Below are 16132 nucleotides of genomic sequence, written 5' to 3'. Positions count from 1 at the left end.
GAGTGATCCATTTCAAGTGTTTATTACTGTTAATTTTGATAATTATGGCTTACAGCCAGTGTCAACACAAAAGTCATTATCTCAGTAAATTAAAATAATTAACAAAAACACCTGCAAAGGCTTCCTAAGTGTTTAGAAAGGTCCCTTAGTCTGTTTCAGTAGGCTCCAAAATCATGGGGAAGACTGCTGACTTGACAGATGTCCAGAAGGCAGTCATTGACACACTCCACAAGGTAGTGAAATTATAATGCATGGTAGAAAAATGCCAAATATGGTGTCCCTAAGGCCTGAGTTATAAACCAATAAGCATAAATGTGCAACAAGAATCATGCGGCAAAGACAGATCAGCGTCAGAGTATGACCTGCCTATTAGTGCAAAGATGTACAGGATGTGCATAAAAGGTCACTTAAGATATATACTACCAGCACAATATAGGAAAATGAAGATCACAGACAATCCTGGATATTGTTCAAGGATAAGGTTATCCATACAAGGTTAAGACAAGTAGTGCAGGTGGGAAGAAAAGCCCCAAGCGTATCTCCACCGACGTTATGGCTTCCTCAGGGGTAATGCAGTGGTGTGATCTGTCCTAGATATATATATATATATATATATATATATATATATATATATATATATATATATATATAGAAGTACAATTAATCAAAAACCTTACCAGCTGAAGGAAGAGTGTCAGCAATGGCACCAATAGAGCTGCGTATAATCAAAGTGGATAAAGTATTGTTTAACATACAAACTGCGCATGAGCTTTGTTTGTTTAAATGAAGTGGAAACATAAGCTCTTCATTTTCCTATATTGTGCTGGTAAAATAGTGACCTTTTATGCACATCCTGTACATCTTTGCACTACTAGGCAGGTCATACTCTGACGCTGATCTGTCTTTCCTGCATGATTCTTGTTGCACATTTATGCTTATTGGTTTATGCTTAGGGACACTACATTCGGCATTTTTCTACCATGCATTATAATTTCACATAGAGGTTTAATCGACAGTTGTGGTTCATTATCCATTGAAGGTATTGGAGGTTTTTGACATTAGCTTTATTATGAGCAGGTCAAAAATTGTTCTCTGGATTCCCATTTTTGGGGTTTTAATTGTTTTTAATACCATATGTTTTCGGTCAAAAGACAAGGATAATTCAGAGTGGAAAAAATCTCCATAAAAATAGAAAATTTATTAATGTAAAGTATTAAAACATTTTTTCAGAGACTTAAGATGACATCAAATCAGTACAGAATACTTAGGCAGATGCGTTTCGCAATGAAACTTCCTTATTCATTGCTATCTATAACCACGTGCTTGTTGGTGTTTTTATGTCATATCCTGACTATTCACGTGGTTGGTTATGGCCAATCCCATCTTGTGGGGATTTTGTTCTGAATTCCAACTCAGAACAAGATCCCCACAATATGGGATTGGGCATATCCAACCACGTGAATAGTCAGGATATGACATAAAAACACCAACAAGCACGTGGTTATAGATAGCAATGAATAAGGAAGTTTCATTCCGAAACGCATCTGCCTAAGTATTCTGTACTGATTTGATGTCATCTTGTGTCTCTGAATTTTTTTTTAATACTTTTCATTAATACATTTTTTATTTTTATGGACATTTTTTCCACCCTGGATGATCCTTGTCTTTTGAATATTTTTCCTGTGGCAATGCCAGTTTCCGTGCGAAGAAGCCTATCTTCTACATGAATGGGTGAGCTGATCATTGTTTTTTTTCTTCGTTATCATATGTTTTCGGTCTTTGTTGCTTATCTAACTAATAAACATTGTTAATTTAAGATGATTCTACTTTCTTGGAATGTCTGTTTTCTTCTTTGTATGCTGTATTGACTAATGTTATCTTCAAAATATAGAAGAAGTATGCAGAACAAATAGAGCTATGAGACTGAGGTTTTTGGCTGGGTTTAGTTCTAGTGATCACTGATTATAGCGTTAATCCATGTGACATTATTGCATTATAGTGATTTGTACTATGAATGTAAATGGACATCATATGATCAGGTCTCTTCTCTCTGATCATTATGTGATCAGCATTCTTTCTTTCTATGGATGTACAGTAAATACAACACTCAGAGGTCCGGATGTCCGCCTCATAAAACCATTTTATGTAAGGCAAATATTTACATACACATAGGGTCCGATTAATCAAGACAGGTATTGCTCAAAGTTGGTCTTGATGTGCTGGAGTCAGACGCTCCTGAGTCATGAACAATCTTATGCCTTGTTATGAATCAGGAGCCCTGTATGAGTGGCGTGCCCCTTCATGTGCGTCTCACCCCAAATCCTGCTTCAGCCCATGCTGGAGTAAGATTTGTAGCCTAGTGAATGCCGCCACTTGTCCTAAATTTGGTGGGTTGCGGTCACCACGTCCCGGTCCAGCCACGGAAAAAATTGGCATGAAGACACGAGAAGCCGCAAAGTTAGGGGCAGCTGCAAGATGTACCTAAATTTTGCGACTTTTCAAAGCTTTTACGCAAGAATTCTGGCATGTTAGCTTTGATGAATTGGGCTCAAAGTTTATGTCAATTTTTTTTTCATAAGCCATTCAAAATCAAGAGAACCCACACCCGAGCTGCTTTGAATGTAGCAGGTTAATGTGGTTTTTGAAAATTCAGGTAACCTGTCACTACCAAAAATGCTATTTACCTGCTGATATAGTAATAATCTGCAAATAAATAGCATTTAAATCACATCTGGCAGACTTACTGAAACAGCGGCTTCAAGGAGAAATTAAGTTTTATTCTCCCTGCAGCTGCTCACTTCACTGCAGATTACCATTAAATCAAACATTGTCATCCGTGTGCTGTCTGCTTTTAATATTGCAATGTATTTGCAATTTATAGATTTTTTTCCACAAGAGAAAAATACTGATGCTGGCAAAAACTGAAACAAAAAGCAAACACTGTTGAAAATCGGATGAAAAACACTGACATAAATCAGACAGTTTTTTTCTGTACCAGAAAAATCACTGATGTATGAATGTGCCTTAAGGCTGCATTCAGACACAGTGGTCATATTGCAGCTTTTAACCAAAGCAGCTATGTACGTCTGCAGTCTTTTTACTACTTTCCTTCACAATCACTTAATCTTGCAGGGAAACAGTGAAAAGACCATACAAGCTCAGGGATTGTGCGACTAAAAGCTCAAGCATTACTGTTGCATGTGAATGCAGCCTTAAGCCTCATTCAGACATCTGTGTAATACGGTCCGGGTACTGACAGACCGTGGATTTCCTGGCCAGACAGGCTCATACCCCAAACAAGATCACATTATCCACTTGGATTTATTGCCAGACACTTAACCACAAAGCAGGTCATACTCCCACGAGTAGAAAAACACTGGGGGAAAAGCCGGCTAGTCTCACCTCTCCATATAGCCCTCAGCCAGATCTGCTAACTACATTTCAGAAACAAATATACCTGTCTACATTCGTGCAGCCATGCTCTGATTCATGCTGCCTGTGGTTTGGGAAGCATGAAACACGTGACAGGTTTTACCAAAATTCAAAATTTTTTTTCAGACTTTTGCCGCACAAAAAACCTGTGGGAATGTTATAATGTACAGTTTTTATGATTTACTTTGATGCACACATATACAGCAGGTGTTTGGTCCAAGCACAGAATGAACCAGATGAGCACTGATGAAGAACTTCTCCAAAGTTTGTAAGGATATGTTCCCACTGCGTCTTTTTCCTCCTGCTGTTTTTTTAAGCGGATCTGCTCAAAAACGTGGTGGAAAATATGCTACCAAAATGATCAAAAAAATGTTCCAGTTAGCTTATATGGGAAAATGACTTACTGTTCCTATGTTCAAACTTTTGAACATCTTTTAAACACTTCAGGCTTTGATGTTTGAATGTTTGAAATAAGTGACATGTCCATTCTTCAGACGTTATCCAAAAGGAAAGCGCCATTCCGCAGCGACGTGCGTCGCAGACACCAGCGCTACCTAAAGCAGTACACCCTGTAACCAGTCACAATCAGTTCTGATGAAGGTCCAATTGTAGGATCGAAAACATTTAACTATAAAGATTGCCTAAATAAACAAACTATTTCATTCAGTGCAACACTGTTTGAGTGCCAAGTTGTATTTATCCAAAAGGAAGACACTTCATACTGCACAATAGAAGTCAATGGCCAGTCCAAAAAGACACCACTTTTTTATTGTTGATTTAAAAAATGTCTGGAAAAGACACCCCAAAAAACGCTGATATGACTAAAAAAAAAAAAAAAAACAACAGCAAAAAAAAATTTTCATTTGTTATTTCTACCTACCATAATTATTCAGGATCAATCCTCCGTCACTATTGTCACAAGTTGACTATAACCATCATGTCGTCATTTATCAGAAATATCTACATTCTCACATTTATTATTATTTAGTAGTAGTATTAGTTGTAGTCGTAGTCTGTTTAGAAAATATCAGATTTCATTGGTCAATAACGCAGAAGTCTGGTGCCACTGTTACGTGCAGGTGAACTCAGCGTGTAATTGCTAGGTGAATGACCCACCCCATGTCATAGTCATTAGAAAGCATAATAATCCGTTCACCACCTTCTATCAGGCGTGCAGAACAGCCCTGAGGTCAAAGTGGTGTACATGTAGAAATAAAGCCGTTCCAGTGTGTTGTTGTATTCTTTATAATGTTGCATCCACAAAAAATGTGTTTCCTTTCCTTTCCCTGGCATACGTTATAGTGCTCTGCTCCATCATAGAATCATAGAGTGTTAGAGTTGGAAGCAGGGACGTACATAGAAATCATGGGTCCCCATAGCAGAAGCTCTAATTGGGCCCCCCACCCAAAAAAAAAATAATACTTGTCAGGGTCACACAAGAGCATATCTCACAACTTTCCAGCCTTTATATAGTAATTTTCCTCCTGCTGAAGTCCCAGATTCCTCTTTCATTGCCCCCATAAAGTATTATGCAAACAAAAGTGCCCACCAAACACCGTATGAAACCCCCATGGAGAATTCCTCCACATCCACAGTATAATGACCATACTGTACTCCACCTCAACTCCCAAGGCAAAGTATGGTGACTCCAACACAGTATGATCCCCCAATTGCGACTCCCACACAGCCCTCCATGCAGTATAATTGGTCTATATACAGTACAATGGCTCGCACTAGCCCCCCATACAGTATAATGGCCACACACAGTATGATGGACCCCACACAAACCTTCACACTGTATAATTGCTTGCGTACAGTATAATGGACACCAACATATTATAATAGCCACGTATAGCCTTCCATATAGTATAATGTGCCCCCATAATCCTCCATATAGTATTATGCACTCCCCATAGTCCTCCATAGAATGTAATGCTCTTCACATGGTCCTCCATAAAGTATAGTGCACTTCCCATGGTCCACCATATAATAAAATGCTCTCCCCATGGTCCTCCATACAATATAATGCACCCCCCATGATCCTCCATACAGTATAATGCACCCCCATGGTCTTCTATACAAGTATAATGCACCCTCATGGTCCTCCACACAATATAATGCACCCCCGTGGTCTTCTTTACAAGTATAATGCACCCCCATAGGCCTCCATATAGTATAATGTACCCCCATGGTCCTCCACACAATATAATGCGCCCCCATGGTCCTCCACACAATATAATGTGACCCCATGGTCCTCTATACACTAGTATGCACCCCCATGATCCTCTATACAATATAATGCACTTCCATGGTTCTCCACACTGTATAATGCACCCCCATGGTTCTCCATACAGTATAATGCACCCCCATGGTCCTCCATACAATATAATGCACCCCATGGTCCTCCACACAATATAATGCACTCCCTCCATGGTCCTCCACACAACATAATGCACCCCCCAATAATATATTATGGCCACCGGCCACTGATTTTAAAAAAATAAATACAGTACTCACCTCTCCTGGTTCCACCAGATGCTCCAGTCTCTTCAGCGTGCTGTGTGAGGCGCTGGACATCTCAGTGCAGCGGGTACCCTGTAATGACATCATCATACCCGCTGCTCTGAGACATCAGACGTCAAGGAAGAACGATGGGGGTGGAAGCGTCTGCTGATGTTCCCTCCTCCATCATCATTGCTCGCGCTCATCCCATTGCTTCTAGTTTTTCTTTGTACAAATGAGAATAAAGATGATCCCTCTACAGTGTGACAGCCCTTCAGATACTTGTAGGCATATATTGCATTGATAGATATAGCATAAACTTGGCATTTTGTAATCACACCACTATATATAAGCAGTTTACAGACCTTATTTCCATCTATCAGGCTATCCGGTGTTTTTTTGTACAAAATTGCTAATGGGAAACTGATGGCAGAACTGATAACGTAGATTTCTATGGGGTCGTTCACTGTCATTCAGCACAGCAGTTGTTCCTAACCATCATACACATTAGTCATAAAACTATTGACCAAACACAACTGATGTATGGAAATCCAGCCTTAGTGGGACTTATTTTTTAGGTAAAATTGCATTGTACAAAATGGGATTCATCTTGGAAGTGATATTTACCAAGCAACTGCTGTCAGACAGTTTTGTAATTCATCCATCAACAGCCCGAAACACCGTGTCTGCAAATTGAGATTCTGATTTGCACGACTCGTTAAAGGGTTGATTGTGACTTGTAGGATTGCTGCTTCCAATAGGTGGCGCTATAGAGTTCAAGTCCTCTTTTTCTCTGAAAAGGCAATTTGCGTAATCCATCCAACGATTATCTCAGACATAATTTTTTCACATTTCTTTACGTGTTTTTCATGGATAGACCTCATTTATATTATATTCTATGGGGCTGTTCATTTGTCCATGTATTTTTGCAGATTGATTGGTTCACACTAAAACAATGAGCCATGTCTTTGTTTGATACAAAACGGAAAGCTGCCTGGAACTCCTATAAGGGTGCACGGATAGGGTTCCACTTCACAATAATTCAAAGAAAATCCGTCATGCCAGGTTTTGATGCAAAAATGACAAAAACTTTTTATTGTACAAAGGATCCACTAATTTTCACTTTTTAATGTTTTGACCTATACTGGCCTTCTTCAAAGCTAAGAATAATGAACAACAGAAAATAAAGTGAAATATACACACAACTGGTAATTGTCAATACATTAGTTTATTATGCAAGAACAGAAACCATGACAAAAACATAAATTATAAAAAATTTACAAAGCATTAGAATATAATCATATTAAAGACATAAAAGATCAATGCGCCATATATGACATGAAGTAATAGCCTTTTTGGAGGTAATGAGCATGATTACCAGATACACAAGTCATAAAGTTGATTACTAGAATATGCCTAAAGTTGTATGGTAACACAGAACATCATAATACATTATATGTAAGAAAAGGAATAGAGGTGGACAATGCCGCAGGAACATCGCAGACATCGGTCCAGACAAGATCACAGGTATGGAGAGACCACTAGCTATCAACATGTCTTCAAAAAATTTGAGTCCAGTACAATTGTCTCTTCTCCAAAAAGGACTCTCATTTTGTTCAACTTATAAACTGGATACATTCCAACTTGACATGGACTTACAATGTTTCTATAGATCACTAAGACTAAAGACACATTTTGACAAATGTGATACCATTGCTATTAATTTACCTTTGACTGCCTTCACACCCATTAACCTTAAAGATATTGATCTACGGACCAGAAGTAGTTTTATGCCTCCTAAAGATAGCCCCCACATTGAGACCTTTATTGGTCTTATCAGTCGGGAGGCTGACCTCTTAAAAAAAGATATCTAGAGGGTCCCACTAATATGACCAATCTGGAGCACCAGGTTTTACAGTCACTAATCAAAGATAAAGATTTAATAATCAAGCCCGCAGATAAAGGCGGAGCGATTGTGGTCATGGACCAAAAAGACTATACTGATGAAATCTTCAGACAGCTAGCTGATACGAAATTTACCAACAATTGACTTCTAACCCTACTACACAAATAGCTCTTAAAATTAAACAAACTATTGCGTCTTTCCTACAAAACTACATTATTGATAAGAAGGTTAGCGAATTCTTAATTAACCACCACCCAATTACTCCGGTATTTTACATTTTACCAAAAATTCACAAACGACTTAACAAACCTCCTGGACGACCGATAGTAGCATCCACAGTTTAAATTTTGTCTCCATTGAGTATGTTACTTGAAAAAATTCTAACACTTTTGGTTAAAAATTCTAAATCTTATATATTAGATACTGGTGATTGTGTTAGAATCATACATGAACTAAAAGAGATTCATAGCTCTTCCCTTTTGGTCACTTGGGACGTAAAATAGCCTCTACACTTCAATTCAACATCAGAAGGGTCTGGAGGCAGTCAAAAGATTACTTACTTCTTCCTATGATACAGAAATTGTAAGATTCTGTATAGAACTTCTTAATTTTGTTCTGAGGGAAAAATGTTTTATTTTTGGTGACAATTTCTACCTTCAGGTACAAGACACTGCTATGGGGTCCAATGTAGCCCCGCCTCATACAAATTGCTTTATGCCCTTTATTTTGAGGAACAATACATTTATTGAAATCTCACTTTCCAAGAAAATGCCTTAATATGGCAGCGTTATATAGATGACATCTTCTGTATCTGCCATGGCTCGTTGGACTCCCTCCTTACCTTCCACACTGAACTAAATCAACTATGGTCTGAATTACAATTTACAATACATTATGATTCTCATTCCATAAGTTTCTTGGACACTAGAGTCATTAAAACTGTAACATCCCTGGCGGCGTGCTTGCATGGTGCACCACCTCCCACTATGCAAGACCGCAATCTTACCTGTCAGTCCAGCCTACAAACCTTGCTCCAGTTCATGCTATGTGCATGTCTCTTGACTGACTGTTTAGGGCGGCGGCCCGGTTACTTCCTGATTCTTATAGCTGCTGTGGGCGCACCCCTAATGCGTCTCCAGCCTATTGCTGTGAGTCACTGGATATTTAAACCCCCTCCACCCATTGGGAGGTGCCTGAGCAACACCTTCACTCAGTTAGTCCTTGCTACTGAATTGCCAGGTCCTGTCCTGTTTCTAGTCTGTTTCCGCCATTCTGGGGGCTGTATACCCAGGCCTGCTACCTGTGACTTCTAGTCTGTTTCCGCCACTCTGGGGGCTGTATACCCAGGCTCGTTCTTGTATCTCATTGCAGTAGCAGTTCCTGTCTGAACTGTATCCTAGCCTGTTACCTGTTTGTCTCTATGTCTGTACCTTCCCTTTTCCTGCAGTATCTGAACCTGCACCTACTCCTACTCGTTGTCTCTGTACTTCTGTTTGTGAGTTTTGTGTCCACTCGCTACTTCATGTGAAGTACCTTGTGTGTATCTGGTTCTGCTTGTCCCTTTTCCCTTCCTCCGTATCTTCCTCCTGTGTTCTAGCCATCTTCCTGCATTTTCCTGTCTGTTCCATGTGAACAGAGCCCTGTCCTCTCTGCCTTGTCCACCGCACCTGCAGTTTCGCTCCGCTCTGACTTGCCCACCGCTCCGGCGGCTTCCCTCTGCTCTGCCTTACCCACCGATCCGGTGGCTCCTCTCTGCTCTGACTGGCCCACCGCTCCGGCGGCTTCCCTCTGCTCTGCCTTACCTTCCGCTCCGGCGGCTCCTCTCTGCTCTGACTTGCCCACCGCTCCGGCGGCTTCCCTCTGCTCTGCCTTGCCCACCGCTCCGGCGGCTTCTCTCTGTTCTGCCTTGCCCACCGCTCCAGCGGTTCCGCTCTACTCTGCCTTGTCCATCGCACCTGCGGTTTCTCTCTGCTCAGCCTTGCCCACCGCTCCGGCGGTTCCGCTCTGCTCTGCCTTGCCCACCGCACCTGCGATTTTCGCTCCGCTCTGCTTGCTCACCGCACCAGCAGTTCCTCTCCGCTCTGCCTTGTCCTCCGCTCCGACGGTTTCTCTTTACTCTGCTTGTCTACCGCATCTGCGGCTCTGTACCTGTCTCACAGTCTATACTGAACCCTATCCAGCCTGCGCTCCAACCTGCTAGTACCTCTCTGTCTGCACTCCAGCCGTGCTTGCCAGTATCTCCCTGTCTGCATACCAGCCGTGCTTGCCAGTATCTCCCTGTCTGCATACCAGCCGTGCTTGTCAGTGCCCACCTGTCTGCATACCAGCCGTGCTTGCCAGTGCCCACCTGTCTGCATACCAGCTGTGCTTGCCAGTGCCCACCTGTCTGCATACCAGCCATACTTGCCAGTACCCACCTGTCTGCATATCAGCCGTACTTGCTAATACTCACCTGCCTGTATGCCAGTCTAACCTGCCTGTTCCTGCATTCCCCGGAGTGGGTCAACAACTGTGACCGGGGTCTGACCTGGAGTCGCACCTGGTCCCTCGGCTCGGTTCCTCCTTGGTCCACGGAGTCGACTAAGCCGCCGTGCGACCTTGGTCGGATCGGGTTGATACTTAGTTACGCCCCTCCAGGCACTCCTCGGTTCATGGTACAGTGGGATCACTAATCACGCTCACGCCAGTCAGTCCGGGCGCGAGCGTAGCAAAAACACTTGATGAAACTACCCAGCATATATGGGCCTGCATGTCACAACATAAGTCCAGTATTCGGTGTGGAAAAACATACTTACCTGTATCATATAATTTTGAAAAAAAGAAACACAATATTTCCCAATTAAAGTTCCAAGTCCTGGAACATGTTCCCATACCCAGGAGGGGTGGCAACAAAATCAAAACATTGAAATGCAGTGAATCCTTTTGGCTTGAACCTAAAGGCTTGAACCTAAAGGGTTAAAAAAGGCTATGAAATCTGGAGCTTCATTTGATAATAATCTCAATATGTTCTTTTTTTGTTCCTTTTTTAACAGACACATATAGGTTGATTCCTCTTTACTCTACACTGTGTTCCAAATTATTATGCAAATAATATTTTCTCAGAATTTCCCAAATTACCTATATGAATTGCAGTCATTGTAATTTTCCAGTCACTATTAGAGTACAATTGAAAGGTTTTTGTACAAACTGCCTATGATAACAGTATATTTTTAAAAAAATAAAAAACTCAAACTGCACTCAAAATGCATGTTCCAAATTATTATGCACAGCAGAGTTTTCAACCTTTTCATTTTAATAAAGAACAAAAAATGGTCATTTTTGAAATTATAAGCATTAGCAGGTTATTACAAACTGAAATCAAACAGTTTTCAGCTCAAAACTTTATTCTAGGTGATGTTATATTTGCACATAGGACCCCTTGTTCGAAAGGAGCTTCTGAACTCTCTTTTCCATTGAATTTGTCAGGTTTTGGATGATTTCTGCTTCAATTGTTTTGCATGAGGACAGAATACCCTCCCAGAGCTGTTGCTTAGATGTGAACTGCCTCCCGCCATCATAGACACTCCTTTTGATGATGCTCCAGAGGTTCTCAATGGGGTTGAGGTCAGGGGAGCATGGGAGCCACACCATAAGTTTGTCCCCTTTTATGCCCATAGCAGCCAGAGATGCAGATGTGTTATGTGCAGCATGAGACGGGGCTTTATCATGCATGAAATGATCTCGATGGTCCAGATGGATGGAGTGGAGGATGGCTGGTTGATGGACACCCCATGCAAACACGGCTACGGCGCTAACAAGGAGGAGGTGGAGTAATGTTTTGGGCTGGAATCATGGGGAGAGAGATTGTCGGCCCTTTTAGGATCCCTGAAGGGGTAAAGATGAACTCCATAATGTATGTTGAGTTTCTCAAACAGCACTTCCTTCCATGGTTCAAGAAGAAGAACCGTGCATTCCACAGCAAGATCATTTTCATGCATGATAATGCCCAGTCTCATGCTGCACATAACACATCTGCATCTCTGGCTGCTATGGCCATAAAAGGGGACAAAGTTATGGTGTGGCACCCATGCTCCCCTGACCTCAACCCCATTGAGAACCTCTGGAGCATCATCAAAAGGAGTGTCTATGATGGCGGGAGGCAGTTCACATCTAAGCAACAGCTCTGGGAGGGTATTCTGTTCTCATGCAAAACAATTAAAGCAGAAACCATCCAAAACCTGACAAATTCAATGGACGAGAGAGTTCAGAAGCTCCTTTCGAACAAGGGGTCCTATGTGCAAATGTAACATCACCTAGAATAAAGTTTTGAGTTGAAAACTGTTTGATTTCAGTTTGTAATAACCTGCTAATGCTTATAATTTCAAAAATGACCATTTTTTTGTTCTTTATTAAAATGAAAAGGTTGAAAACTCTGCTGTGCATAATAATTTGGAACATGCATTTTGAGTGCAGTTTGAGTTTTTTATTTTTTTAAAAATATACTGTTATCATAGGCAGTTTGTACAAAAACCTTTCAGTTGTACTCTAATAGTTATTTGACTGGAAAATTACAATGACTGCAATTCATATAGGTAATTTGGGAAAATCTGAGAAAATATTATTTGCATAATAATTTGGAACACAGTGTATTATTATCTTTTTCTTTTGGGGTTAACACATTTTTACTATTCTTCTTGTTTGGTCTTGCATTAAATTTATTTATCCCCTTCCTTTACATTTGTCTGTCTTCTCTGTCATGTACAACTTTCCATATGTTTATTCTCAGGCTCTCTTAGATTGCATAAGTGTTTTTACACCTAATTGATATCTAGCGCTATTCCCAGTTGACACAAATCAATATGAGCACTTTGCCTTTAAAGTTGATTATTTCTTAACGCTGTGCCTATGATACGCCCTCTCCTCGTTCTTATTTCCCACCAATATGGAGCCTAGAGGCGACATTTTTCATCCATGGCGTCTGCCCGGTGACAAGTACCTGCCGGCAACTTGTAATTTGCAGAGACTGGAAATACGTTGTTACCAGGAAGTGTTACACATTCGATTCATGGGCAGTTCCCTATTTAACATGCCATATACCTCACTTACTCAGCGGCAATCTACATGCACGGTTGTGCCTCTTTCCCCGGCGCTGTTTTAGGGGCGCACTGCGCATGCTCGCAGGGTTCCATGTTTGAACCGCTGCGTGCGTCGCACATAAGAGAAAGCTGAAGTTGGCACATCAAGACGTTCTCTGTGGGAGGATAGAGCGCTCTCCTCTCTCTCGCCTTTGCAATGCCGGCTGCAGCTCTTGGTGCAGCGCAGCGCGGCGGCCTAACGAATCAGGGAGCGGAGTCGGAGATCTCTGCTCCTACCTGAGCGCCAGGCTCAGTGAGTACTGTGTGCTGCTGTTTAGCCAGTGGGAAAAACATGTTTCTTTTTAAATATTTAATGATTCCCTAAGCCTTCCCTGGTGCAGAACTGTCTTGGGGGTGGGGCTTACTTATGGGGCTGGGGGCTTACTTATGGGTCTGGGGGCTGACCTCTGGGGTTGGGGGCTGACCTCTGGGGCTGGAGGTTTACTTCTGGGGCTGGGAGCTTACTTCTGGAGCTGGGGACTGACCTCTGGGGCTGGGGGCTGGCTTCTGGGGCTGGGGCCTGACTGCTGACTTCTGGGGCTGGGGGCTTACTTATGGGGCTGGGGGCTGACCTCTGGGGCTGTGTGCTAACCTCTGGGGCTGGGGGCTGACCTCTGGGGCTGAGGGCTTACTTCTGGTGCTGAGGGCCTACTTCTGGGGCTGGGGTCTTACTTATTTGGCTGGGGGCTTACTTATGGGGCTGACCTCTGGGGCTGGGGGCTTACTTCGGGGGGTGGGGCCTGACTGCAGACTTCTGGGGCTGGGAGCTGACCTCTGGGGCTGGGGGCTGACCTCTGGTGCTGGGGGCTTACTTCTGGGGCTGGGGCATGACTGCTGATTTATGGGGCTGGGGGCTTACTTATGGGGCTGGAGGCTGACCTCTGGGGCTGGGGGCTGACCTTGGGGCTGGGGGCTTACTTCTGGGGCTGGGGCCTGACTGCTGACTTCTGGGGCTGGAGGCTAACTTCTGGGGCTGGGGGCTGATTTCTGGGGCTGGGGCTGACTTCTGGGGCTGGGGGCTGATTTCTGGGGCTGGAGGCTGACTTCTGGGGCTGGGAGCTGGCTTCTGGGGCTGGGGGCTGACTTCTGGGGCTGGGGGCTGATTTCTGGGGCTGAGGGCTAATTTCTGGGGCTGGGGGCTGACTTCTGGGGCTAGGGGCTGATTTCTGGGGCTGAGGGCTTACTTCTGGGGCTGGGTGCTGACTTCTGGGACTGGGGGCTGATGAATGATAATTATAGTTTCCCCTTAAGATGGTCAATCCTCCAGCCAGTTCTGCACAATGAGCTTATTTGGCCAAGAGAAGATATGATAGAAGTCATATCATATAGCCCTTATAGAAGTCATATCATCGCCCTTATAGAAGTCATATCATAGCCCTTATAGAAGTCATGTCATATAGGCTATATGATATGACTTCTATAAGGGCTATATGATATGACTTCTATAAGGGCTATGATATGACTTCTATAAGGGCTATATGATATGACTTCTATAAGGGCAATGATATGACTTCTATAAGGGCTATATAATATGACTTCTATAAGGGCTATGATATGACTTCTATAAGGGCTATGATATGACTTCTATAAGGACTATGATATGACTTCTATAAGGACTATGATATGACTTCTATAAGGGCTATGATATGACTTCTGTCCTGTATATACTGCACAAAGCCAGTTCTCCTGTCCTGTATATACACATTGCACAGAGCCAGTTCTCCTGTCCTGTATATATACACTGCACATTATCAATCCTCCTGTCCCGTCCATATACACTGCACAGCACCACTTCTCCTGTATATATACACTGCACAGTACCACTTCTCCTGTATATATACACTGCACAGTACCATTCCTCCTGTCCTGTATATACAGTGGGTACGGAAAGTATTCAGACCCCTTTAAATTTTTCACTCTTTGTTTCATTGCAGCCATTTGGTAAATTCTAAAAAGTTCATTTTTTTCTCATTAATGTACACTCTGCACCCCATCTTGACTGAAAATAACAGAAATGTAGAAATTTTTGCAAATTTATTAAAAAAGAAAAACTGAAATATCACATGGTCATAAGTATTCAGACCCTTTGCTCAGACACTCATATTTAAGTCACATGCTGTCCATTGCCTTGTGATCCTTCTTGAGATGGTTCTCCTCCTTCATTGGAGTCCAGCTGTGTTTAATTAAACTGATAGGACTTGATTTGGAAAGGCACACACATGTCTATATAAGACCTCACAGCTCACAGTGCATGTCAGACCAAATGAGAATCATGAGCTCAAAGGAACTGCCCAAGGAGCTCAGAGACAGAATTGTGGCAAGGCACAGATCGGGCCAAGGTTACAAAAGAATTTCTGCATTACTCAAGGTTCCTAAGAGCACTGTGGCCTCCATAATCCTTAAATGGAAGAAGTTTGGGACCACCAGAAGCCTTCCTAGACCTAGCCGTCCAGTAAAACTGAGCAATCGTGGGAGAAGAGCCTTGGTGAGAGAGGTAAAGAAGAACCCCAAGATCACTGTGGCTGAGCTCCAGAGATGCAGTAGGGAAGTGGGGGAAAATTCCACAAAGTCAACTATCACTGCAGGCCTCCAGTCAGGCCTTTATGGCAGAGTGGCCCGACGGAAGCCTCTACTCAGTGCAAGACATATCAAAGCCCGCATAGAGTTTGCTCAAAAACACATGAAGGACTCCCAGACTATAAGAAATAAGATTCTCTGGACTGATGAGACAAAGATAGAACTTTTTGGTGAGAATTATAAGCGGTATGAGTGGAGAAAACCAGGCACTGTTCATCACCTGCCCAATACAATCCCAACAGTGAAACATGGTGGTGGCAGCATCATGCTATGGTGTGCTTTTCAGCTGCAGGGACAGGACGACTGGTTGTAATTGAAGGAAACATGAATGCGGCCAAGTACAGAGATATCCTGGATGAAAACCTCTTTCAGAGTGCTCTGGACCTCAGACTTGGCCAAAGGTTCACCTTCCAACAAGACAATGACCCCAAGCACACAGATAAAATAACAAAGGAGTGGCTTCAGAACAACTCTGTGACCATTCTTGACTGGCCCAGCCAGAGCCCTGACCTAAACCCAATTGAACATCTCTGGAAAGACCAGAAAATGGCTGTTCACCAACGTTCACCATCCAACCTGACGGAACTGGAGAGGATCTGCA

Source organism: Phyllobates terribilis, unplaced genomic scaffold, assembly GCF_046119375.1.
Source record: "Phyllobates terribilis strain yellow unplaced genomic scaffold, ASM4611937v1 Scaffold_3__8_contigs__length_932513732, whole genome shotgun sequence".
NCBI classification, from domain to species: domain Eukaryota; kingdom Metazoa; phylum Chordata; class Amphibia; order Anura; family Dendrobatidae; genus Phyllobates; species Phyllobates terribilis.
This window is presented reverse-complemented; position numbering follows the sequence as displayed.